The sequence below is a fragment of the Protopterus annectens genome, chromosome 7.part0 (genome assembly GCF_019279795.1).
Source record: "Protopterus annectens isolate FY-2018-M chromosome 7.part0, PAN1.0, whole genome shotgun sequence".
In the NCBI taxonomy this organism is placed as follows: domain Eukaryota; kingdom Metazoa; phylum Chordata; order Ceratodontiformes; family Protopteridae; genus Protopterus; species Protopterus annectens.
The window spans coordinates 1,635,173,368-1,635,199,860 of NC_056739.1; positions in this window are offsets into that span (position 1 = coordinate 1,635,173,368).

The window sequence follows — 26,493 nt, forward strand, 5'->3', positions numbered from 1 at the left end:
CAGTAGGGATGAGAGTATGGCCCTTTTCAGAACTGTTTGATACATGTATTGCCTCAATCATACATAAAATGGGACCTTGTCCTTGTCATATAATACCATTAGGGAGGTCTATGACAATTCCCATTTTGGACAATATATGCATTCCCAAGATTGTGGAGGTGCAGGAATTATACATCAAAAATAACCCTTTCACTGGTTCCCCTTGACAGGAGAATTGTACTTGAACAGGTTTGCTACCTATGGTTAGACATCCAGAACCATTAAAACCTGAAATACATATATGTTTAGACAAGTCAGGAGGCAAATGCCTACCTGTCACTGAGAAGGCCATTCTTGTATCTAGAAGAACATCTTCCCACGGGTTCCCCTCTACTCAAATGTTGATAAGTGGTCGTCCATCTTTCCCTTTCTTGAAGTTAGTCAAGAAAGAGACTTGGGTAGGGGGGGGTCACATCCCATTGTAGATTTACTTCCCACCCTGAATCATCGGTAGTATTGGACTGTGTCAAAGGAAAAATATACTTTAAAAATTATCAAAACATGGTAGGTTCAGGTTAAGGCACTAATCTTGCAGCAAGGAGACAAAAACGTGCTAATACAGAGTTGTTCTAACCAGAAACAGGAAATGCATTCATTTTTATAGGTTATCAAATTAATCCTGTCCTAACATGCTGACGTAACAGATTACCACCTTTTCATCATCATCTGCTGACCATCTTTCCCATGAATTTCTGCTGATTTAAACAATTTTTGTGTGAAACTTCCTGAGGAAAACAACATGGCCTTGGTTACTTTCAGTTAGATACTTGTTATATTACATTCAAGATACTACGGCTAAATCAAGCACAATGCTAGCAGTTCATTTCTCTAATAATCCTTTGTCTACCTTATCTCTAAATTTCTGCAGCTGCAGAGGTTCCCATCCTCTGGACAAGGCTGTTTGTCTAGAATCATTGCATTTATAATACAGCGTATTGTTCATTCATATGCTTCTGACCTAGCAGACAAACACCTGCTTCTCAAGTACATTTCCACAAGGCATAAACAAGAATATTGCTGTGCTAGCAGTTACTAGGTCAGAGGGCAACTTGCAAGTTTCAGTAAGCATGCTGCAGTTTTAGAAAAGCATCCTTTTCAGTTTCATATGAAACTCAATTTGTATAAATCACAGTGCATGAAAAATAGAATGAAAAGCATATTAAAAACACTTGATTATTAATTTGGCATTAAGCATACACAAATTAAGACATATTTTTCTAACATCTCCCTCCTGTTAATACTTTTTATTCTATTTTCAAAAAAGGATAAACAGCTTGCTTCTTTTCCTAACCTCTTCCATTCAGGATTTCCAGTTAAGAATGTCATTCAGTTTAAACTTTTATGAAAATGTCTCGCATTCTAGCAGCTCTTCAAATTCAGTACTTTGATACATAGTCTCAGATACGGATATATCTATGAATTCTTTAATTAATTTCTTCATGCAGGGGATTCTGCAACAAATACAAACTCCTGTTAGGAGTAATCCTACCCCAATAGCAATCAATATGTTCATAAAAATGGAGCCCCACCCCCCGAAGGCATTCTGAAAAAACTCTGTCAGAGGGTTTGGGCCTGGTTTTGTCATGGCCGACACTTGCTGAATCACCTCGAGATGATCGTTGATCTCATGCTGATGGTCAGGAATGAACGCACAGCACTCTTCTTTGATTAAAGCACAAGTTCCGCCTCTCGCCGCTAGGGTGAAGTCAAGAGCAATTTGGTTTTGGAGCACTACAGTTCTCATGGCATTCAGTTCATCAGTTATCAGTTCAAGGGCAGAAAAAGTCGCATTACTCATTATTTTGAGAAGTTTGGACAGTTTTCGCAGCTCCCATATTGATTTGACTCCACCATACATGGGTGATATACCTGCCCAGGATATAACAGCATCACTCGGGTCCATGTGCACATGTTTGGTTCCCACATTACGATGGTCTTTCCACCCTGCTTTGATTCATCCCACTGGATTCTCAGGTTTCTTAACAGTCTTTTTGGTTATGTCTTGAGTATTTCGAATACTCCCCTGAGGCAAAACTGCAGTGTGTCGGATGGCTGGAACCAGGTACCCCAAAAAACAACTGCCAGACCATTTCTCAGGCAACCATTTATATGCCTTTTTACCACATACAAAATAACAGTCTTCTACCTTAGTTATTACTTTGTTACAAAATGACTGCCCTGCATGAAACCTTTTCCTATCTATTACTGACAACTGTTTGAAAAGTACAGGATTATGCTGTACCTGATCAAGAGTTTTATGCATAGATTTCAAAAATGAGTCATAATCTGTACTACAAGATCCATTTAAATCATTTGGTTTTCTATAACATTTATACTGTACTGTAACATTGCATTTACTCCATCCAACTTGGATGGATTCATTTTTATAGAAACATACAATTCCTTTTTGTGTCACAGACAAATACGGTGCTACCTTATCTTGTGCTTTAATAGTGACTGTGTTGAAAACCAGATTTTCCCAGGTCTCATTGACCCCTAGGGGGATAGTAGTCATTAATAAACCCCCGCATGCTGTTGGTATGGCATACAGACCCAGCAGTTCAAAACATTAAAAGTTTCTGCGTACACACATGTAATTGCCTGATAAGTGTTAAAGTTCGGATGCCAGTCTATGTTTGGTTCATTACGTCTAATCAGTTCATCCTTTGTGGCAGGAAAAAAGAACGGCCACAACAAAAAGAACAGTGTGATCAATATTGCAATAAAAACAATTATGCAAGTTTTCTGAGGTTGCTCAATGTCTCTACTCACTCTGTATTTGGCCATTTTGTTCTTGTTGTGCAACAGTAACAAAGTTGCTGTCCAGTTCAAAGTTTTTAACCAGTTTACAGTGCATCAAATGAATCCAGGAAGCTCGCTCTGCGATCTTGACTGCAGTGGGTGTCGACAGTAGTACCTGGTACGGACCTTCCCACTTCAGAGAACTCCAATTCTTCCGTTTCACAATCTTCACCCAGACCCAAGTGCCTGGGGCTACTGGTGCTTCCGAATTCAGTTGCTCTTTATCTGAAACAGAATTTAACTGCAAAAGTTTGTTATTCAAAAATCGCTTCATATATCCTACAAGTGAACTGTCAGCCTCCTGCTCTGTAGACATGAGAGGTTTCCACTGAGGTGTATAATATGCCCTCCCAAACAAAGATTCAAAAGGAGTTAATCCCTTTACATTTGGAACAGTTCTCATGCTCAACAGTGCTAAAGGCAAACAGTGCACCCAGTTTTTCTGTGTCTCTTCTATCAATTTCCTAAACTTATTCTTCAATACCCCATTGTGCCTCTCTACTAGCCCTGCAGATTGAGGGTGGTACGCACAGTGGTTCTTTAATGATATTCCAAAATAACGACTGAGTTGTTGGATTGTCTGGTTCACAAAATGTGTCCCGTTATCACTATAAATCTTTTCCGGTATACCAAATCTGGGTATAATTTCTTTAACGAGGACCTTTGCAACAGTGGCTGCATCTGGATTTTTAGTTGGAAACGCTTCTACCCATTTGGAAAACATGTCTATAATAACAAGGCAATACTTCTTATTCTCACATTTATTCAATTCTATGAAATCCATACAGATAGTATGGAACAGATATGGTGGTGTAGGAAAATTCCCTTGCTTAGGCTTCAATGCCCCTTGTGCATGATGCTTGTTACAAACATGGCATGCTGCACAAAAATTTTTTGTATAATTTGTAAACCCGTAGGTTGTAAACACTCGATTCACTAACTGTACCATCCCCCCTGCTGAGACATGGCTCTGTCCATGGCTCAACAACGCTGCATATCTAAACGAATTAGATGGCAAAATCGGTTTCTTTTCTTGGAGATGTACAGTCCCTTTTCGAGAATTGCTCCTCGTTTTATCCTCTTTTGTTTATCAATATTTGTAGTAAGTGTCTGCATTGTTTTTAACATTTCTAAATCTAAAGTCTCTGAGGGTTGTAATTCCTCACTCAAAGGAAAAGTTTCTGTGGCTGAGGCTGCCTGCTTTGCAGTTGTATCAGCCCATGCATTACCTTTTGAAATTATATCCTGTTGTTTTATATGAGCTACGCATTTGCAAATAGCTACTTTTTTAGGTAACTGAATTGAATCTAACAAGTCTAAAATAAGTTGCGCATGATTAATCAGTTTACCAGTAGATGTTATCATTCCTCTATTTTTCCACTGTTGCACAAAAACATGTACAGTAGAAAAAGCATACTGACTGTCAGTATAAATGTTCACTTTCTTACCTTTTGCTAAGGTACATGCCCTTGTTAAGGCAATCAATTCTGCTGCTTGTGCAGATAAGTTGTGTGGTAAAGATCTTGCTTCTAAAGTTTCAGTATCAGAAACGACTGCATACCCCACTTGGTTCTGTCCTGTAGGACCCCTCCTGCATGAGCCGTCCATGTAGTATGTCACCTCGGCATCATCCAAGGGAACATCCATAAGGTCTTGTCTAGGTAATGTCTTTTGCTTAATCTCCTGCAGGCAGCAGTGCAGTTTTCCATCTGCAGGGGTTGGAAGCAAAGTTGACGGATTCAAGGTTGTACATCATTCAATTGTCATATGAGGTTTGCTCAACAGTATGGTCATACAGGAAAGATGCCTAGCTGGAGAAAGATATGCTACTTTTTCTTGCAGTAAAATAATTGCGACTGCATGAGGCACTCTCAATGTGAGAGGGTGGAATAACACTACTGAGGCTGAAGCATGCACTGCCATTGCAGCTGCAACTACTGCTTGTACACAGTGGGACAAGGACCGCGCCACTGGATCTAACTGTGATGAATAATAAGCTATGGGGCGTTGTTTGTCCCCATGTTGCTATGTCAATACTGATGTCATATAACCTTGCTTACAATCTACAGTTTGGATAAGCTGCTTGTTATAGTTTGGTAATCCTAAAACTAAGGATGATGCTATCAATTGTTTCAGTTTACAGAAAGCTGCTTCTGCTTCAGGTGTCCATTGTAATAAATCTTGTGCTGCCATCGGCTTTTTAAATATTAAATCAGTCAGTGGAGCAGATTCCAAAGCATAGTTTGGTATCCAACTCCGACAAAAATGAATAGTTCCCAGGAAGGACATCATTTTCTTCTTGGTAGTTGGTCTAGGTGCTTGTAAAATCTCTGTTTTTCTGTCTTCATCTAATATTCTACCTTCTTTGGATATTACATATCCCAAGTACTTAACTTGTTTTCTCCAAAGCTGCAACTTGTCTTTGTTTACTTTGTCACCTTAAGTAGCTAAAAATTGAAATAAAGCTATCGTGCCCTCTTTGCATTCTTGCTGGGTGGGGGCTGCCAGCAGAATGTCGTCTACATAAAGTAGAATCTGACTACCTTTCGGTGGGATAAATCCCGCCAGGTTGCTTGCCATTTCCTGTGCAAATATTGTTGGACTTTCACAACATCCCTGTGGTAATCTGGTATGTGTGCACTGCTTTCCCTGAAATGTAAATGCAAACCAATGTTGGCTGTCAGGGTGTATCGGTATCGAGAAACATGCATTACTAATGTCTACCACTGAAAAATATTTTTGTTCTGGCTTTAAATCATTCAGTAAGGTGTGTGGATCTGGCACCCTTGGTGCCCTGGGTATAACTGCATTATTCACAGCTTGTAAGTCTTGGACCATATGCCATTCCCCGTTTGCTTTCTTGACAGGAAATAAAGGTGTATTACATGGTGAATCAGGAGACTATTAAAACTCCTTCTTTAGGTAAGGCTGCTATGATAGGCTTGATTCCTACCTCTGCATCTTTTCTCAAGGGATACTGTCTTTTCTGGGGCCTAAAAGCTGACTTTGGTGTTATGGTAACTGGTCCTGCTGTTTGTATTAGTCCTACATCTGATTTCCCTGCTGACCAGAGAATGTCTGGTATGTCTCGCAAGGCTTTTTCCTCTTCTTCCAATAAGAGTAATACTCAACTATTCTCACTAGCCTGTGAGTGTACAGCTGGGTTTGTCTGTGTGATCCAATTCAATTTCTGTTTCTGTACTCCCTGTTCGGAGAGCTCTAATTCTGTCTGCTTTTCCCACCTTGTGACTTTCTAAGTCTGCCCATTTTAAAGTTTTGTTCTTAGTCAAACTAACATGTGGCAGTCGATTAGATTTGTAAAGTGCTAAAAATTCCTGGGGCAATGAACAGCTTGCTACACTGTTCCCTTCTGCATCCCAGTACAAGTTTTGCAATACTAGCCTGTTTGTATGGTTTTGAAACAATTCTTGTTCATAATCTTTATCAGGTCCTGGTCTATTACAGTAATATAGAGTACAATACAACAAATGCTGTTTGTCAATGTCGAGGGAGGGGAACTTGCTGATGGCTACATTCATCAGTTCTTTGGTTACTGCCCCTGGACCAGTCGTAACCAAGTCCTGGCTGTACCAATAATACATTTCACCCTCCGGTCGCACTACAAAAGTGCCCATTTGTCGCTGTGCTTCCATACCCTGCATGGTTGGAACTACAGCTATGCCAAATATCTGCATCAAATCTGTACCCAAAAGATTTACTGGGCATTTTGCAGAAACTACAATTTTACTTTTCTGAGTCATCCCCGATATGGGGTCTGTTATTGTTATGTCATGGGAGAGTGGCTCCCGGTACAGCTGTCCATTAACTGCTTTCACTAATATATAATCTGGTGATTCTGTATCTTCCGGTAGTTTGGAAGGGTGTATCAGGGTTCGGGAAGCCTCTGAGTCACACAAAAATTTAACTTCCCTCCCCTCTACCAGAAGCGTTACTTCCGGTTTTGTGTCTGCTAAGTAAAGCTCTAAGCTCAAAAGAGCTAAGTCTAAAATTTCATTTTCTTCTACGTCTGTGTATTCATATACATCCTCTACCCCTTGTGTCACATCCACTTCTCCTGCTATCACATTTACACTTACCTTTCCCTGCTCACTCTCTTCTAATGATTCCTGACTATCATATAGTCATTCCTCATCCTCCTTATTTTCTGTGGTCACCTTCTTGTTTAGCCTGCAATCCCTCGCTAAATGTCCTTTTTTCCCGCACTTAAACACTCACCCTTTTTCTTTCTTTCCTCGAAATCTTCTGATCATTTGTCAGATTGTTTATTTCCCTGGGTATTTTCCTTACCCTTTTTCCCAGTTTGTACTACAAATACTTCTGACCCATCTTCTGCTGAAAATACTTGAGTTTTCTTCTTCTTTTTACTATTAAAATGTCTTTCTGCATGTCTAGCATATTCAAGTAATGGCTGTAATCTACTTGTTCGATGATCTACCATATGCTTTGTAATAAAGCTACTAATGGGAGTTATACTACCCTTCAAGAATGCATTCTTTAACTGTTGTTCATATGAGGAATCATGTGACTGATTTTCTGGTATCTGCATTCCGCAGTGATTATTAAAACACTCTAACAGTCTAGCATAATATCTATCAACTGTTTCACCTTCCTGTTGAATGCATTGATTAATGCAAGTCCAATCAGCCATAGGCTTCCACTTTTCAGAGATTCGGTCTGTTAGACCTTTCACTTTGCCATCCAGTTCTGCATTAGTATGTGGGAGTGGTCTAAGTTGTGCGTCATGAGGATTCCAGTCGCCATTAATCATGTGCCAATCTGGACCCACAATTTGTCTAACTACTTTTTCTACTTCCTCTCCATTTAAATGGTAACTTAATCTCATACCCTGTAAGTCTTCTAAAAATTTTCTAAAATTCACTTTTGGGTGGGGAATACCTTCCGTGGCTTTCCGGATATCTTCCGGTGTCCACGGTCTATAAACTAAAAGAGTCGGATCTTGTCCTGCCTGTCCTGCCTGAGGATTCAGTACTTCTATGAGCGGACACATTTCTTCTTCACTCATAGCCTGTGATGCTCTATTTAATTCATTTAATTCAATTTCCCTCCTCAAGTCGTGTGTTCGAGACCTGGTCTCGATAGGATCCCTGACAAACGGTTGTGCTTTTGCAGGGACAGCTGGGTATAGCGGAGGTGGATCAGCTCGTCCACTCTCTTCATATTCTGGTAACGGAAGTGGAGGGGGCGAAAGAGGGGCCGTTGCCATTACTAAGTTATTGTCTTCTTTGTCTAAGAACATTGTCTTTGAATTTTTAATTCACTGCTCCCTACGATTTGCTTCCTCAAGCCACCTATGCGCCTGAGGGACTCCTAATTGTCTCTGCTTTTTTAATTGACCTTTCGTGTCTATTTTTAACTGTTTTACAAATTTCATAAGTGCAAGTTTATCTAAATTACCCTCGAATTTATACTTATCGACCCATTTGGTGTAATATTTAACATTATCGGCATGCTGTAATTGCATATACTTCGCGTCTTCAGTTAGGGGCATGTCCCGGGAACTTTTTGTGCACAGATTTCCCATTGGTGTCTTAGCTAAGCTGTAAATTGTTACGTAACCCTTTCTATCACGTGGTACCACAAGTCTACACCTTTTCACAGTTTATCTAGAATAACTGTCTACCTATTCTGTTTCCCTGATCTATGACAAAAAACAGTAACCCCTTTTTCTGTCCCTAATTTGCATACGCAAATTTACCTGACAAAAAAAACAGTTCTGTAACTAGTCCCTGATCTTAAAACAGAAATAAGGTAATTCCTCCTTACCTGACCCTCCGTGAGTTGATCCACCGGATCGTTGACTCATCCTCCAATCCCAGATCAGAAACAGTGGCTGGCCTCTTTCGAACGACAATTCAGTCGGAGGTCTTTCAAAACAGAAGAGCCGATTTGGCCTCTTCTCTGTACGGATGCATGCCACCGGGCCCAATTCTGACCTAGGCCTAGAGCGAGAGATACGTTTCCGGTCTAAAGGACCAATCTGTCAAAGGAAAAATATACTTTAAAAATTATCAAAACACAGTAAGTTCAGGTTAAGGCACTTTAATCTTGCAGCAAGGAGACAAAAACGTGCTAATACAGAGTTTGTCTAATCAGAAACAGGAAATGCATTCATTTTTATAGGTTATCAAATTAATCCTGTCCTACCATGCTGACGTAACAGATTACCACCTTTTCATCATCATCTGCTGACCATTTTCCCCATGAATTTCTGCTGATTTAAACAATTTTTGTGTGAAACTTCCTGAGGAAAACAACATGGCCTTGGTTACTTTCAGTTAGATACTTGTTATGTTACATTCAAGATACTACGGCTAAATCAAGCACAATGCTAGCAGTTCATTTCTCTAATAATCCTTTGTCTACCTTATCTCTAAATTACTGCAGCTGCAGAGGTTCCCATCCTCTGGACAAGGCTGTTTGTCTAGAATCATTACATTTATAATATAGCGTATTGTTCACTCATATGCTTCTGACCTAGCAGACAAACACCTGCTTCTCAAGTACATTTCCACAAGGCATAAACAAGAATATTGCTGTGCTAGCAGTTACTAGGTCAGAGGGCAACTTGCAAGTTTCAGTAAGCATGCTGCAGTTTTAGAAAAGCATCCTTTTCAGTCTCATATGAAACTCAATTTGTATAAATCACAGTGCATGAAAAATAGAATGAAAAGCATATTAAAAACACTTGATTATTAATTTGGCATTAAGCATACACACATTAATACATATTTTTCTAACAGACTGCAAAGAACATAATTGCAGTATTTCCTCAGCCTCTTCATAGTCAACATAAGAAGATCGATTAAGTTCCTGATGCAAGGCTATTTGCTGCTGATAATTAGGATTTACTGTACCCTCAGAACAAAGTCAGGAGGAATAGTTGTATCCTATGTGCTAACAATATTACCTTGTACATTGACACTAGGTGTCGCACCATCCCTTTGCTGTACTGGGAATACTGGCTGTTGAGTGTTTGTGGTATATAAGGGTTGTTGCTGTAGTCCCCTATTACCCTCTGTCACATATTGCTGTGAAGTGTACTGCTGTGTTTTTACCTCTGGCTGCATTACCTGTTGCTGCCATGGTACACGTGGCTTATCACATTTTTTATGGTAATAAACTTACCCTTTACCTCTTGTTCCTGGCACTATCTGCGATCATATTCACAATCATTTTTAGTATGGCCTACCTGTTTACAGGAATAATAAATAGGCTGTCTATTTTGAGGACCCTCTATAGATTGAGTAACTTGGGAAGTTAACTGAGTGGCTGGGGGAGCTGATGCTGCTTGTTGTTGCCCCTGTATAACTTGCCCTTGACATGGTTGTTCTGCTACCTGCTGTGGGACTTGCTGTCCCTGATAAATCCATCTCCCACACCACCTTCCCCTTACCTCACTAACAATGGGTGCAGAACGGGGACTGTAAATCTTTTGCTTATGAATAGCATTATCTTTACACATAATAAGTGCTTGCAGCAATTTATCTACTAACTCAGTGAGTGTGTTTGAAGGTTGATCATAAATAAGTTTAATATCCCCTGGGACACCTTCTAAATGGTCCAAAAAGGAGCGCATAACAGCTTTTTGAAAATTGACATCTTTCATATATTTTTCATCATTGCCATTGACTAACACATATGCCAGCTGATAGTGTTTAGCTTGCTCTTTTAAAAAGAGTCACAAACTGTCATTTGAAACTGATCTAAGAGTGTTGGTGTGACAGATTGCTCCCTAGTGTATGCTAACAATACTGCTGTCATTCTTAAGTGTTTAGTTTGTATTGGATACTGCTTTTGCTGAATATAAGCCATAAAACATTGTGGAATAAATCTCCAGAAATGGCGTTCAAATGTATCATTCCTTACAGTGCCTACAGTTTTAAGAACCCAAGCTTCAAATGTAATCATGTTATTAAAAATGCCCTTCTGCTCATCCCACTTAGGGAGAGTTTCTAACATTCTAGACTGATGATAAACTTCAGCAGAAAAGCCTGCTGAGGCTATGATAGGACTTGTAACACTAGTCTCTAATGCTTTAGATTGATATTCTTCTAACAGGGCTTGTAATTTTAAAAGGTCTTGATTAGCTAAGTCTGTTGCTCTAGCAGCCACAAATTCCTGTATCTCCAACTGTGCTCATAATGTGTTTATTTCCTCATTAGCAACAGTTACATCACTCTGTGCATCATCCAGCTGCTTGTCATATTTTTTTTTTGTAAACGCACAATTTTAATCATTAACCCTTCTATCATACCAATACCTTTACTGCTCTGTTCAGTAACAATTTGTTTAAAAGTCTTAATTTCAGTCTGTGAGACTTTCAAAAACTGAGAAAATTCTTTTGTACATTCAGCGGTGTCAGCATGCAGTTTACCAGACGCATTCCATTTATCACAGTAAGTCTGAAAATGACCCATGTAGCCAGGGTCCTGCTGGCTGCTAACTTTAGCAATCCAATCTTTAAACTCCTGAAAATCAGACTGTAAAGTGCAAACTTTGGCATCTGCGTCACCCTCTAACAAATCTTTTGCAACAGGATATATAGAAACAGGAACCAATGTCTGCTTCAAGCATTACTTTATCCTGGTTGTGTTCCAGGTTTTGTACAATATGTTTATAACAAGGCATGCAAAACGCAACATTTAAATCATTGAAGATAGCACTTTTTGTACATTCTATGACACTTTTGCCTTACATAGCAATAAAAGGTAGAGATCCACTTATATGATGCTGGGTTATCAGTTTTCCCTAACAAAGACTTACAGGTACTAACATGCTGATCATACCATGTGTTTAAATAATTCCACACATTTATATATGGTTCAGACACATCAAAAGTAAAAGACTGAGTGCACTTCTTGGCATTTTCATGAATTGCATTCATTGTTAAAAGAAAAACAGAAGAAAATATTTACCACGGATGTTCAGTATAAGGTGGCCAGTCTTCACATGAAGATCATTTGTTGGAGAATTCTCTGCTATCTTTCATTATACACTGGTGAAATGAATTTTCAGCAGTGGAAAGTTCATACCCCGTATATCACCTACCATCTGAAGGAGAATTACCGTGCTGCCCTGTACTGAGACGCAGTTTTTTGCCCGACAGTCAAGGGAAGAAGTTTTCTGAAAGAGAAGAGAAGAGTTGACTCTAAAAATGTCTGTGCTGGAATGTCGCACTGAGAGAGGCACCTCTTCAGGCCACCTTCCCAGCACTTACATGAGTGCATGGATCGTGCTATCCCTAACTGAACCAAGATGCTATCCTCCAAAAAAAGGAAACCAATCTGGTGGTCTTCTGCCATAAACAAACTCTACAACAGAAGAAAGAAACTGTTGCAAAAAAGAGTAAAATCCCATGATTGGAGGAACTCCCTGGTTAGCCTTAGTAAGAAGTTGAGATCCCTCATAAAATCCTCCAAAGCTAGTTATGAAAACAAAATCGCCACTGATTCTAAAGACAACCACAAAGCAGTCTATAGCTATGTCAAGAATCTCAATGGCAACACTCAGATCTGCTCTGAGTTACAGCACAATGACACTAAATATACATAACCAATTGATATTGCCAACATCCTGGCAGATGGGTTCAGTGCTAACTTTACCCCCCTCTCACTCCTTAAAGGGCCCATCTCTATATCAGAAGAATGCAAAGTTCCTGTAATCATGGCTGCACAGGTAAAAACCCCACTCTCCAAAGCCAAGAACACAGCATCCATGGGACCTGACAACATCCCAGGCTGCCTTCTACACCAACCACAGAATGAACTGGCACCCCACCTAAGTACCATGTTCAGTCATAGCCTCATATCAAACTTTGTGCCCATTGAATGGCTCACTGTGACAGTTAACCCACTCCACAAAGGGGGAGCCATGATAGATCCCGGGAACTACTGCCCTATTAGCCTGATGAGCCTGGTCTGCAAGGTCATGGAACGTATCATCGTGGAACTCATAAACAAAAACATTGGAGATCTCCAAACTCTGGACCCCACACAGTTTGGGTTTGTAAAAGGCAGATCATGTCTCCTAAACCTGATCGACTTCTTTGAAGCAGTCACTAAAGCCATAGATGAGGGTAAGGTGATTCACACAGCCTATTTAGATCTTGTCAAGGCATTCAACACTATCGTCCATTCTGGAATTATATATAAACTCACTAAACAAGGTATAAATCCCTATGTCACAAGATGGGTTGCCAACTGGCTTACTGACAGAACCCACACTGTGAAAGTATCAGACTACAAATCAGACTTTAGACCAGTGACAAGTGGAGTACCACAGGGTTCAGTCCTGGGTCCTCTCCTGTTTGGTATCTACTTCTCTGAAGTACAGGCTAATACAGAAGGTCTTCGGCTAACTAAGTTTGCAGATAACTGCAAACTAGGAACCATAATCAAAACTCCTAAAGATGTGGACATCCTACAAAAGTGCCTCACTGAGACAGATGCCTGGTGTCAAAGCCATGGTCTCAAGCTCAATGCCAAAAAGTGCATTGTCATCCCCTTTGGTAAAAATTCTGTACCCATGAACTACCATATAGATGGTAGTCTACTTAACACCGAAAGTGTGATAAGCGACCTTGGGTCACAGGTGGACAGTAGTCTTTCCTTTGATAATCACATCGCCACAGTTGTGAGGAAATCCTTCTACTGGCACACCTCATCACAAAAGGTTACTTATCCAGAAAAAAAAAAAGAGGTCATTATTCCCCTCTACTCATCACTCATTAGACCCATTATATACAACGCCCCTTTTGGTATGTACCTCAAAAGACCTCTACAACAACTGGAAAGGCCACAGAAATACTTCACAAAGAGGATTACTGGCCTCAAACAGATGCCCTATGCAGGCCATCTCAAAAAACTCCAGCTTTACTCAGTCGCATATCGCCTACTCAGAGGCGATCTTTGCCTAACATACAAAGCTATGTCAAACCCAGAGCTGTTGGACATGCTCCACTTAAAAAAATCCCAGTCCCTCCAAGCTACATACTCTAGGGACCTAAACCTTGTCACCACAATAAACAGAAAAGGCTGGAGGGATAGATTCCTGTCCCAGAGACTTCCCATACTCTGGAACAGACTACCCTATCTATGTCAAACAGAGCTCCTCATTAGCACTCTTCAAGATAAATCTTGATGATTTGATGGGTAATAGAAAAATCACCCCAGGGATCATTTCTGTGGCTCTGCTTGACAGGGGCACAGGAAAATACTTTTCTTGGGTGGTGAAAGCCAGGGTACCTTTTTGGCTAAGCTTGTATAGGCGCTAGGGCTTATAGCCTAGTACCTACATATGAACCTATGGTCTGGTCTCGCTACTGTTAAACTACACTTTTCAGATAGTCTGTACCTTTACTCAATGAAGACACTGAGACTGTTCTGCTCTTATGACATTCATTTACTGCACATGAGGTTTAAATCTAACATAACAATGAAAATTATATACATCAAAAAAGTACTTCAGCTTACAGCATCAGGTCTATAAGAACAGAAGAATTAAAGTATCTGATACAAAAGAAAAAGTCCCAATCTTTCTAGTGTCTTTTCTGCCTGCATCAGCAGTTTAGAGAATTTGCCAGAATAATAAGTCTTTCCTTTGAAGCTGGTTTGCTAGCAATTTGTTTTCCATATTTTAAACATTATGTTCCTGAAGAATAACTCCTTTCATCCTTGGCCTATATTGCTTATCATATTGACAAGACACAGCTGCATACAAGAGTTTGTCCTAACCTGCTTGTAGATAATAAATTTTACAAAGCTGCATAGTTCATAAGAGATAAAACATTTTACTTCTGATTCTTATTAACAATGAATGCCAAGCTATATAGTTTTGCCAAGTTAGGTAACTGAGTTCAAACTGAGTGCACTCTACACATTGAAATGCAGAACATTTATTTTACATTTTCAGAAAAATCCACAGAAGTCCATTTTAACCTGTTCTTTACTCTCACAGATTGGGCCTGCAATATGCAGGAGTTATACCCTGTAGCACATTACCATGAAGTACTGAGTGTCATTGATTGTACTCATATAGAAATGAAGGCACCATCCAGGGAACAGGGAGGGCTCTACATAAATAGAAAGGACTTTCACTCTATTAACTGCTAAGTCATGGCAATGCCAAGGGAATCATCTTGAATGTGTGTACTGGAAATCCTTCTAGTTGTCCTGACTCACATCTCTGACACACCTCCCAACTGTATCCGATGTTTGCTAGGGGGATATTCCAAAAGGTCATTTACTAGGGGATGCAGGTTATCAGCTGGAACATGCCTGATGACACCCATCAGAAATGCACACATACCCATTGAAGAAAGCCATAATGAGACACACGCTTAAGCCAGAAATATCATAGACCCTGTGTTTGGGCTGGTGAAGTCACAGTTCCAGTGCCTAGGTGCATCTGGGGGAGCCCTGCAGTACAATCCATGGACATCTACTCAAATATTCACAGTATCTGCCATGCTACACAACATCATCCTGAGAAAACAGCTTCAGCAGAATTAATAAGGGGGAGGAGTGTACATCACACCACCAATGCCAAGGTACCATAGCCACATGCAGATAAGGAGTCAGAGGGGGAACTAGCAGCTGCTGTGTGTGTAGGTAGATGTATGTGTGCTCAAGATGCCTCATTGGCTAAGAGACAATGCATAACACACTCACTCACCATTTAAGGGCGTAAAACATTCCTCCTACACACATACATATAAAAACGTTAATGACAGGAAATGCTCACAACCTTTACCTCCCCATGTATTGGCTGTGTATTGCTTGCATTAGACAGAGTCAGCCCTGAACTAAAACTGTTGCACATGCTGGATTTACAATGTAGGTATTGAACCTGGAGTGTATTGTATAATAATATGAATGAGTCGCTTATCTTTGCATTTTTTTTTTTGGTAGTGTAAGCGAGTAAAAGGTGGGAGATTTGCACAGAATGACTTTAACAGTGACAGCAGAGACTTGTTTTACTGATATGTATCCATTATTAGGTAGTACGCCTCAGGCATCAAAGATTCCCCGAATCATACCTCTCAAAATTAGTAATGGACACTACATGCCCTTAATTTAGCACCATACATTTGTACTGGAAAGTCATTAAAGAGAGAAGTTAGAAAATACTGATACTCATTGCATTTTCAGCCTTCACAACCCTCACAAGATCATTCACAATAAAGTTGGAAAAGTTTGATGCTATCAACTGTATAACTTTCTAAGATCAATATAAGTCAAAGATACAATTACTATTTCAACATCACAAATGCAGGTATACTAAGCACTAACTCACTTACACACCCTGAGTATCAGACACAGAGCTTTTGTATTCCTGAATCCAAAAGATACAAAAAAGGGAAATGGCACAGTTATCATCACTTGCACAGGGTGTTGTGTGTGTGTGGGGGGAGCAGGAAATCTAGACTGACACAAAAGGTTGGTGAGTGTGTATGAGTAAGAAAGAGAAGCAGGCAGACATTTTGATAAACCAACAAATGGTCAATGAGACAAAATGAGTTTTAAGCTACACTACTGAACCATGTAACTGTTGTGTTTATGTCTGAAGGGGTCCTCCAGGTGAAATTGGTGTGTGAGTGTTTGCATGAACACAGCAAAGCTCTGTGATAGCTTTACATCTTTATATGTCAGACAGGTGTAAACCATGCATTGTAGAGGTGGCAGTTCATTGTTTTCATCCCTGACCATGAGAACTGGCTCTTTCAGAAGTTGCATTGGCACATCCATGCCCACAGATAAATACACTGCTGCTACCTGAACATGAACGATATCTGTTGGATGTGGTCCCCTCATGATGACACCCAGGACCACGACCCCATGGCCTGCTATGTCTGGCTGTGGACATCTCACCCATGGATAGAACAGTGGAAGTACTGCCACTATGGGAGCATGATTGGAAAGGCTACATTGGCTAACAGCAGATGGTGTGGCTGACCTACACCAAAGAGAATGCTGTCACCTCCCAGATGTTCCATCTCAGACACCACTCATTCCATCACAGACACCCCGCATTCCAATGTGTCATTCATTTGATCCATTGAATTAGCAACATGGTGGAGGCAGACATGTATTCAGCTTGTGCCACATCTACAACCCTAAACATTTCTCTGGAGCACCTATGGCAACATGCCTACACTTCCATGATAGCCCTAAACATATGCTGAGTGGCACAGGAAGAGACATCTGTATCAGGTGGAGGATGGACAGCAGGCCTCCTTTGACCATCTCTAACAACCCTCCTGTGTGGCACCTCAGCCACACATTGGCTATGGCCAGAGTCAACAGGCAGTGAAGCCACAATAACCACACTTCCATAATCAATTGCCTCAACCTCTACCTCTCCAATATCTGAGGGTCACCACAATGGGTAGGCATAGGCCAACAGGCTGTGTCCATTGGGATTTCAGGGCATGGCTGTATGTCAACCTCAGTGTCAGATTCAACCTCTGCACCCCTGACTGTGCCATGTTTTGGTCACTATCATCAGAGTCTGCTGATACACTGACATCAAGTAGTAGAAATCTCACACTTCCATTGTCAGGTTCACCTGCGATAATAAGCAACAAAAATAGGAACAATTAATACTTAAACTACTATTCTCCAATATATGCTAACAATATAACAGTGCTGCCTCTATTAGACAGTACAGCAATACACACAACACTACTGACATCAACATCACACACTAAAATATTTCTTTGAATTCCACAATAAAAAGCATCAGGCAATCTTCAATCCCCACCCAAAAAAAAAAAAATTATTGTGAAAGATAAGTAACATATTGATTTAAATTATTTTATTATGCAACAGTAATCAACAATTGAAATACAAATTCCTACCTGGAAGTTCTTCTTGAGACATGCTTGCTGTCCCTGAAACAGTCTCAGAGATGTCAAGGACAGGTTTCTGCACTTTCCTGGGAGCTGTCTGGAACCTTGACAGTGGCCAGGAACTCTTCATTTGGTGTTAGTGGTAGCTGTGCAGTAGGTCCCCTGCAATACCCATCCAATCATGCCCCACTGCAGCTGCTTTCCTCTGTGCAGATGAGATCATGTTAGTGGTCCTATGGCATACCTGCTCATATGTCCTGCCAAGGCCACCCACTTCATTAACATTGTTGACAATCTGCATTCTGCTTGACATATCTCCCCATCCCCTTTCAAGCAGGAAGGCACCATGTTGCCTAAAAGCGTCAATGATAACCTGATTTTCAGCATCAGTAAAGGGTGGTCTTTGAAGATAGAGAAACCTGGGTGGCATAATCCTAGGTGTCCTAAATGACAAGAGAAGGAAAATACACTTAAGTATCACATAACTTTAAAATAACTTTTCCCAGATAAAACAGAAAATGTAGTATATCACTTATACCCACTGAAAAAACATAAACCAGTCTAGAGATTTAAAGTACAAACAACAAGCTGAATACAAAAAAAGGAGTATAAGAACAGAAAAATGTCCTTGGTTGTGCCATAAAAGAAATGCAGCTTTGCACCCCCTTACAAAAGAAAAGGCAAATAACACATTTTGCTAACAAAACCATATTTCAAATGCTAAAAGTCATATAAAATGAACCACTCCTGAAGTGTCTACAGATTTATCACAGAGCATTCCATTGCAAGGTATTGCCAATCATGTATCCCTGTGAAATGCCTTGACAAACAAGCCCATGGCATCAGTACACTTCTAACTAATACACACAAATAAAAGTGTAAAAGCCTTTGCTTCAGATTTTTTTTGTAATTACCTTCCAGAATATGCAGTATGTAGCTGGCAAAATGCAAGCATACCTTCTCAAGTTCAATAGTAATCTGTGCAGATATATCTCCAAGTAATAACCTCTGTTCTGTGTTCTCCACATAAGCAGGTCTCCTCACCTTCAGTTTTCCTAGCTCTATGGTTGCCTTTTAATATGGTGTAGATTCAGGGCTGTTAGCATGGCAAATATGCAAACTTGGTCTGAACTGATTATAATTGCTGAATTTCAAATATTTGGCTCAGTGTAGCATGTAAACATAGTTCAGGGACTCCTTCAGTGTTTGTTTTTAATGAATTGCAAGTGTGAATGATTACTAGTAGGGAGAAGGAAAACACAACAGCACTGCAGGCTGCCCTACACCCAGTGGGTGTGTCCAGTTCGACTTATAAAGTATTAGATATAAGGTTGGAAATGTAAGTAAGCAGCACACAATTTACAGGTTCTGTTCATTAATATTCAACTTCCCTTTCATTTGTTGGCAACTACATATAGTATTGTTTCCATTTAATATCCTCTCACAATTTAAGGCCAATTATATAGAATGGATTACAGACTGCATGTCTCAGATTACCGGTCAGATAAGTGAAGAATGACCAACAAACACAAACGGGTAAGACAGAACTATATATTTGCAAGCAACAATCATAACTGGTTGTGTGATCAATTTGCACTACATCCAAAAATAATAAATGCACAAATAACAGTTGTATGGTTTCATATTACTATAGATGATGTTGCATTTTGTTGAAAGCAGAATGATTCCAATTCCTTGCTGCAAATATGTTTGTGTGGCAAAGAGAGACAAGGCACCCTTCCTGGGTTCTGAAGGTTCATTGGAGTGAGAATTCAAACCCAGATCTATGTAGAAATATCTCATGTGAACCAACATTTTCAAGTGTGTGTGCATAAATTGATTTTCCTCATTTCAACTACTTTTCCATTTCTTTACTTTTTTCTTTTCTTTTTGTTTTTCTTTCTTTTTTGGGGCGAGCAATGTTTGTGTGATGCGCCACTTAGTCCAGTCATGGGTAACTGAGGAAAGGAATGTCTGGTGTGGCTGTGCTTATCTCATTTGCACAAAGCACATCAGTGTGCAAACTGGACAACTGCCCCACCCAGGCAGCAGACAGAAGACCTGCAGACAGGGCCCAGACAGACAATAATTGAAGCTGGATACATTCAGTTAATTTTGTTGGGCACCGCACAAACCCTCAAGGTGGCATTGCATAGCAGTTAACACAGAGACCTTAAGAAGGATTAGTAAATTAGGGAATGTCATATAACCAGTCCTGGTGGCAGCAGGTTTAAATGTAGGGCTGGAGTACAGGTAGTCTTGTGTTATACTACAGGGTGTGCAACCTCTTTTATTACTGTCGTGACAGTGCAGTTTATAGCCATGAACTGAAAAACAGAAAAATGTTATTTCAACATTCATGTGGCAAAAGATGTAAGTGTAGAACTGTCATATACATGGTCCTGGGTTCTAATACAGGATATTCCATGCACTTTTACAATTGTTCCATTTTCCATTATATTCACTCTCATATATAACACTTAAGCAAGTGGAGCTGATATGAATTATAAGTATGAAGGATGAGACACCATTATTGTGTTTTCAGATGTACGACTTAAGGTATACTGTTTACTATAGCTCTGTAAGTACAGTTCTGTCATCTGGACTTTAATGGCCTTCACAATTACCTAAGACATATACACAGCTGGATCTATATACAATAACCTTGTCAGGTCACATATATACATGTGTAACAGTTCATACTGTAACCTGTATTATTGTATGATTTCTGACTATGTCTGAAAAGCACATCTTCTGTGTCAAAGATTGAAAATCGGTGCTGTAGAAGAAAATGCTTTCTCCATTATGCCTAGGTTTGAATCCCACAGTGTAAAAAAATATTTTCTTAGTGTATAAAGCCAAAAACAAATGTGTTAGGTCATTATAGTTATGTTCCCAGTGCATGTCTCAAACTAAGGCCAAATGTCAGTCTAATCTTCCAATTGCAATTATTTAATTCCTCCTGGCGTGGCACAGCTGCTCTCCATTTACCATTGCTCTAATGCATTGCTCAGGTTTGTGCACTACCAGTAAATTCAATAACTGGAATTGGCAGAAATTGTCTCCTTTGCTCTAGTTCGGCTGGTAGAGATGGCTGGCATTAGAAGGGAAGGCACTAGGTTTAGGCCAAAGAGGTGGGTGTCCAGTAGTCCAGGATAGTTATTGGACTCCTGGTAAAAGCCCAGACTGTATCCAGTGCCACTGGTATCCCATGCAGTGGAGAGCAATGTAGGTTTCATTTTAATGACTTACACAGAAGAAAAATGGATACTCTCAACTGTTGGTTGGAGCAATTTGAGACTGTGGACATCCCACAGCTGTATTAGTATGAAATTAAGAGTACTTGTAAAAACTTAGAAAGCTATACATAGTCAAAACTGGCATGCATAATGCTCTTCTGTTTTTTTCTGTTCTTTCCCTAGCTGCCAGTGAGCTTGAGTTCAATAGGAAAGCTCATGTTGTTTGATTGGAGATACTGAGGGAAGTGAGTGGTATGTATGCAGCATAAGAGATGTGTTATTGTAACATTAAAAGTTAAAGATAGCTTTTTGGTATTTTATACAGTTGTATCAAATTGAGCATGCATATCCCAACTGTAAAAGCAAGTATGCCTGCATTAGTCTGTAGCACAAACCAGTTGTAAGAGTTCAATATTAGGCTGTATTCAAAGGCTGGGGATTCAAATGCCAGATGTCACAACTATACAATGCTATTATTTCTTTAATGATATTTACATTAAATTAAAAAAAAACTATATACTAGTGGCACAAATGCCCTGCTGTAAACCAGCCAGCTCCTGCTCCACCAGCTCTAGTATAAATGCCCAGCACATCTGGAAGCCAACCTGGCAGCACTGCCTCTGATGCCCCCTGAACTACCTGTGCCCTCAGGTAGTATGTCCCTGGAAGCTGGTCAGTGGTGAAGGTGATGATTTTATCACCTGCAGTGAGTTGTTAGGGATGCTGCACCACTGGTGTACACCTATGCTGGATGGAGAGGCTGCTCTCCCTCATGGTCCATAGGAGTAGGAAGAGACATCAAGCACTCCAGCCACCAGTGGAGAAAGGTGACAGTAATGACAGTCCAGTGGATGATGACTTGATTCTCACTGTCACCAACCTTGATGGGCATGATCCTGTGTTGTCCCCTCCCTCACCCCAGTCATGGTATCTCCCAACCTTTTGTGTCCATCGCTGTCTCTGTGCCTTGTCTTGTTTACCTTGTACATTTGCAACTGCTTCCTCACCTACCCAACTTACCTGACCCAGACATGCAGTACCTACATCCCTTCTCCAACATTCCTCTCTTTTTGAAATTAAAAAAAAAAATGGGCATCTGTCCCAAAAAAATAAATAAATAAATAATGTCCAGTACATAATTTCAATTTCACACACTTGTCTTCTTGACACACTTGATTCGGCCCAATTTGCTATTTAACATGATTTCATTGTTATCACCCTCTTTGTGGAGGTGACAGTCCAAATTCAGTATATCCGAGGTGGTGGTGCTGCCATAGCGTTGTCATCTCACAGTAAGACGCCGACCAGTTTGACTCTCAGCTAGAGCATCTTCTGCGTGGAGACATGCGTGAATGGGCGTATCTTCGTTGAAGGTTGTTTATTATGGCTGGCAACTCAGCATGTAAAAATCAACTGCCAATCATTAGCGGACCGGAGTTCCGCTGTGGTGACCCCTAACCAGGAAAAGCCGAAAGACACAACAACATTGTGCAAGTATTTTCTCTTTACACTGTTAAAGAAATGGATAGCTATGGTTCTTTCCTACCTCCCACCTACGCATTATTGTACTGCTTTCCCTTTGCTCTTCCCCATTTGCTTCCCATTTCAGGACTTTATTATTTATCCAATTTTAAAACATTTAATCTGGTCAAAAAATAGAATCACACATAACACACATAAGTAGCAGAAAAAGCTATGGAACACTTCATTTTTTTTGGCTCTATGTTTGCGCAGAGGTTTGCATCACCACCAATGTGTAGCGACAGTGAGTGGCAGCAAAATGCTGTGGTTACCTCTGCGCAATGCCACATAACCACACTGCACTATGCTAACACACAGAAACACATGTACTATAAAGAATTTATGACATTAAATTATCAGTGTTTTTTTTAAAGTATTTAAAAGTATTAGTTACACCTGCATTCAATACTGGTATCATCTGGGCTCAAAAAGAAATGTGTCAATGCATTTGCACCTGCTGCTGCAACAGAGTAATTTAAGCAGCAGCTGTTTTCATAGAGTCAATACTAACTCTCAGACTTTAGCAATGCAACTCACATTTGCGCACTTCCTAACTATATGCAAACATGGATAGTATTGGAAATGCGTAGCCCACATACACAAACACTTTACCAGCCATTGCACAACCCTGCTGCTCATTGTGTCATGGCAAAGAAAATATTATTATGCATTAATACTGTTTACTGTCCTTTTCCTGTCTATGATATGAAATTACATGTGGAAACATAACAAATTGAAGGCCCTATCTAACAATATGACACATATTTACAATACAACTATGTATTGCCTTCCCCCCAAGAACTGCAACTCTGGTGTCTCAGTATTTTTTCCACACATATATCATGTACACTACAGAGATTAGTATCAGATGTTGTGTAATATGTAATGCACATCAATCTGGTAACATGCAGAACTAGAACTATTGACCCATACACCTAAAAAGCCTTATCTGCAAGACTATAGAAGGAATCAGCATGGATCTTATCCATAGGGTATAGATGACTTTCAACACACTTGACCTGACCCATTTTGGTTTTGTCAAGGGTAGATCTTAGTTATTAAACCTGGTGGACTACTTTGATACTGACCCCAAAGACCTGGATGAGGGATAATTGGGCATACCGCCTATGATGAGTTACCCAAGGCCTTTGACACTATCCCCCATTCAGGTATCATAGAAAAAAATCTCCCATCTGGGAATTAACAATACTAAATGGATAGCCATCTCACTCACTGGCAAAGTTGGGGACTGTTTTCCACCACTAGACCACTTACCAGTGGAATTCCACAAGGATCTGTGCTGGGACCTCAACATTTTGGAAACTATTTCTCTGAAGCCCAGGCAAAAGTAGATAGCCTGTGGTTTACCAAGTTAGCAGATGACTGTCAAATGGACACAGTTATATAGAGCCCCTCAATGATGTCATCATATTACAGAAGGGGCTGACACAGACAAATAGCTGGTGCCAAACTCAGACTGAACCTTAAAGCAAAAAAATAGCTCATTTTCCCCTTTCACAATGAAGTACCCCTGCTAAATATGATATAATTAGCACCCCTGTAAGCTCAAACACATTGTTGTGAGACTTGTGAACATATGTTGATAGCAATCTATACTTCAATTACTATGTGCCCATAGTCATGAGACACACATTCTACATTGCGCACCTGATAAATAGCTCTAGTGTACTCTACCCTTAACAGATCACTAATTGAGTACAATGCTCCATTCTCTCTGTACTTCACCAGACACCTGCTGCAACTGGATAAATCATAGATGTTTGTGACCAGGAGAATAAAGTGCCTACAAAACATGATGTATATGGAAAGACTGAAAGACCTGTCACTGTACTCAGTATCATGTAGGCTGCTGAGAAGTGACCTTTGCCTGGCCTACAGAGCAGTCTCAGACCCTCCCCTACTGGAAATGCTGGACATCTACAAATCAAATGGGACAAGAATAACTTGCTCCTGGGATCTCAATCTAGCCTGTGACATAAACAAAACATGCTGGGGAGAGAGATATAGCTCACAATGATTGCCACTCCTCTGTACTAAGCTCCTACTGCATGTGAAGCAGTGCCCATCAGCAGCCCTATTCAAGTGCAATCTTTACAACTGGATGGATGATTGTAGATTCACCCCTGGGGTGGCACCTATGTTCCTCATGGGACAAGGACAGTTGGTGCTGATCTCAAAATTGCTCTGCTAACAACGACCAACTAACTATGCTCAATAACATGGCTAGGCTTGTAAATGTCCTAGGTCCATTAGGTTATTAAGCACCTCTGAACATATGAAGCTATGAATCTATGCAGGCTTCCCAACATCTTCTCTCCAGTGTGACTTGATGTCATCCACTATAAGTTGATCTGCAGTCTTGTAAGAGTCAGACTTGTGCTGTGGTGCTTGTTTAAAGTACTGAGTTCTGTAGTCTGTGCACTTAGCTAGGTAGGGGTTCTGTTGTCACTGGAGTCAAGTGTGTGTGTGTGTGTGTGTGTGTGTGTGTGTGTGTGTGTGTGTGTGTGTGTCTAGACAGAAGAGAAGTGTGTATCCTACAGTTACTGACCCAGCACCATGGATTGACAGTATTTTGATACTTGCACATGCCTACACATTCATTTCATGGAGGCCTCCCAACATCTTCTCAACAACATGGCCTGCTGATTTCATCCAGTACAAGTTGACTTGCAGTCTTATAAAAGTCAGACTTGTGCCATGGTGCTTGCGTAAAGTAAAGAGTACTAAAGCATGCATGTTTAGAAAGGTTGGGGTTCTGTTCTCACTGCAGTCAACTGTGTGTGTGTGTGTGTGTGTGTGTGTGTGTGTGTGTGTGTGTGTGTGTGTGTGTGTGTGTGTGTGTGTGTGTGTTTGTGCTCTTGCTTGACATTACATAGAGCTTTTTACACCAGCATGTGGGACACTGTTATTGCCATATTCCCCTCAACAGATGTTGCTGATGTCATCAGTTATAAAGTATAGTCTGAGACACTCTAAGTCAGACTTGAGCTGTGATGATGGCCTTAAATACAGAGGTCTGTAGTTTGTGTACTTAGGTAGGGATTCTATTCTCATTGCAGTCAACTATGTGTGTGCATTTGTGCAATTCCTTGATATTATAGGGAACCTTTCACACCAGGGTGGGGTGCTGTTATTGCCATATTTTCCTCAACAGAAACTGCTGATGACATCAGCTATATCTGTTTGTTGGATACATATTATTAACACCAGGGAAGGATCAGAGACTGGTCTGGAAGCCAGACAGAAGTCACCTAATCCTACAAGATGCAGATTACAGTGACATGGCTTTCATTTTATCCACATACATCATGGCATGACTTGTAGACCCTGTGTTTTCCTGATAAGAAACTCCTGTGGTCTCTCCAGCTCCTGCATCTGTCTGGTGAGGTACATGTAAAAGAGATCATTATACTCTATTAGTGTTCTGATGAGGTTCAAGTACATTATTGTCATACAATCCTAAAATATGAATTTGATGGTGTGACTTATGATGTGCACAGCATAAGCTTTCAATACCAGTGTGGACACTTGGTGGTTGAAGTTCAGATTGCTACCTACATGTGTTACCAGTGCCTGCATCCCTGGGTTTCAGCATAGCAGAATTGTTGTTAATGCTGTAATTAGCATGGAATTCCACTTTTCAGAAGGACAAAATAAAGACACATTTCTGTATTTATTTGTAGATCGTGTGGCTTTGCCACTAGTAATTTGTCTGTGTTAGAGCTACCTGTAGTATGTTATCATCATTGGTGGCCTCAATGATTGCACCCAATATGCAAGAATCAACAAACTTGCTAAGCCAAAGGCCATATACTTTTGCCTGAACTGTTGAGAAATAGATTCCAAACAGTAAAGTGCCAAGTACAGATCCCTGGGGTACAACAGTGACAACAGCTCTACTGGTACAGGTTGATTACCAACTTTCACAGTATGTATTCTGTCAGTGACCCAACTGGCTACCCATCTAGTAATGTAAGGGTT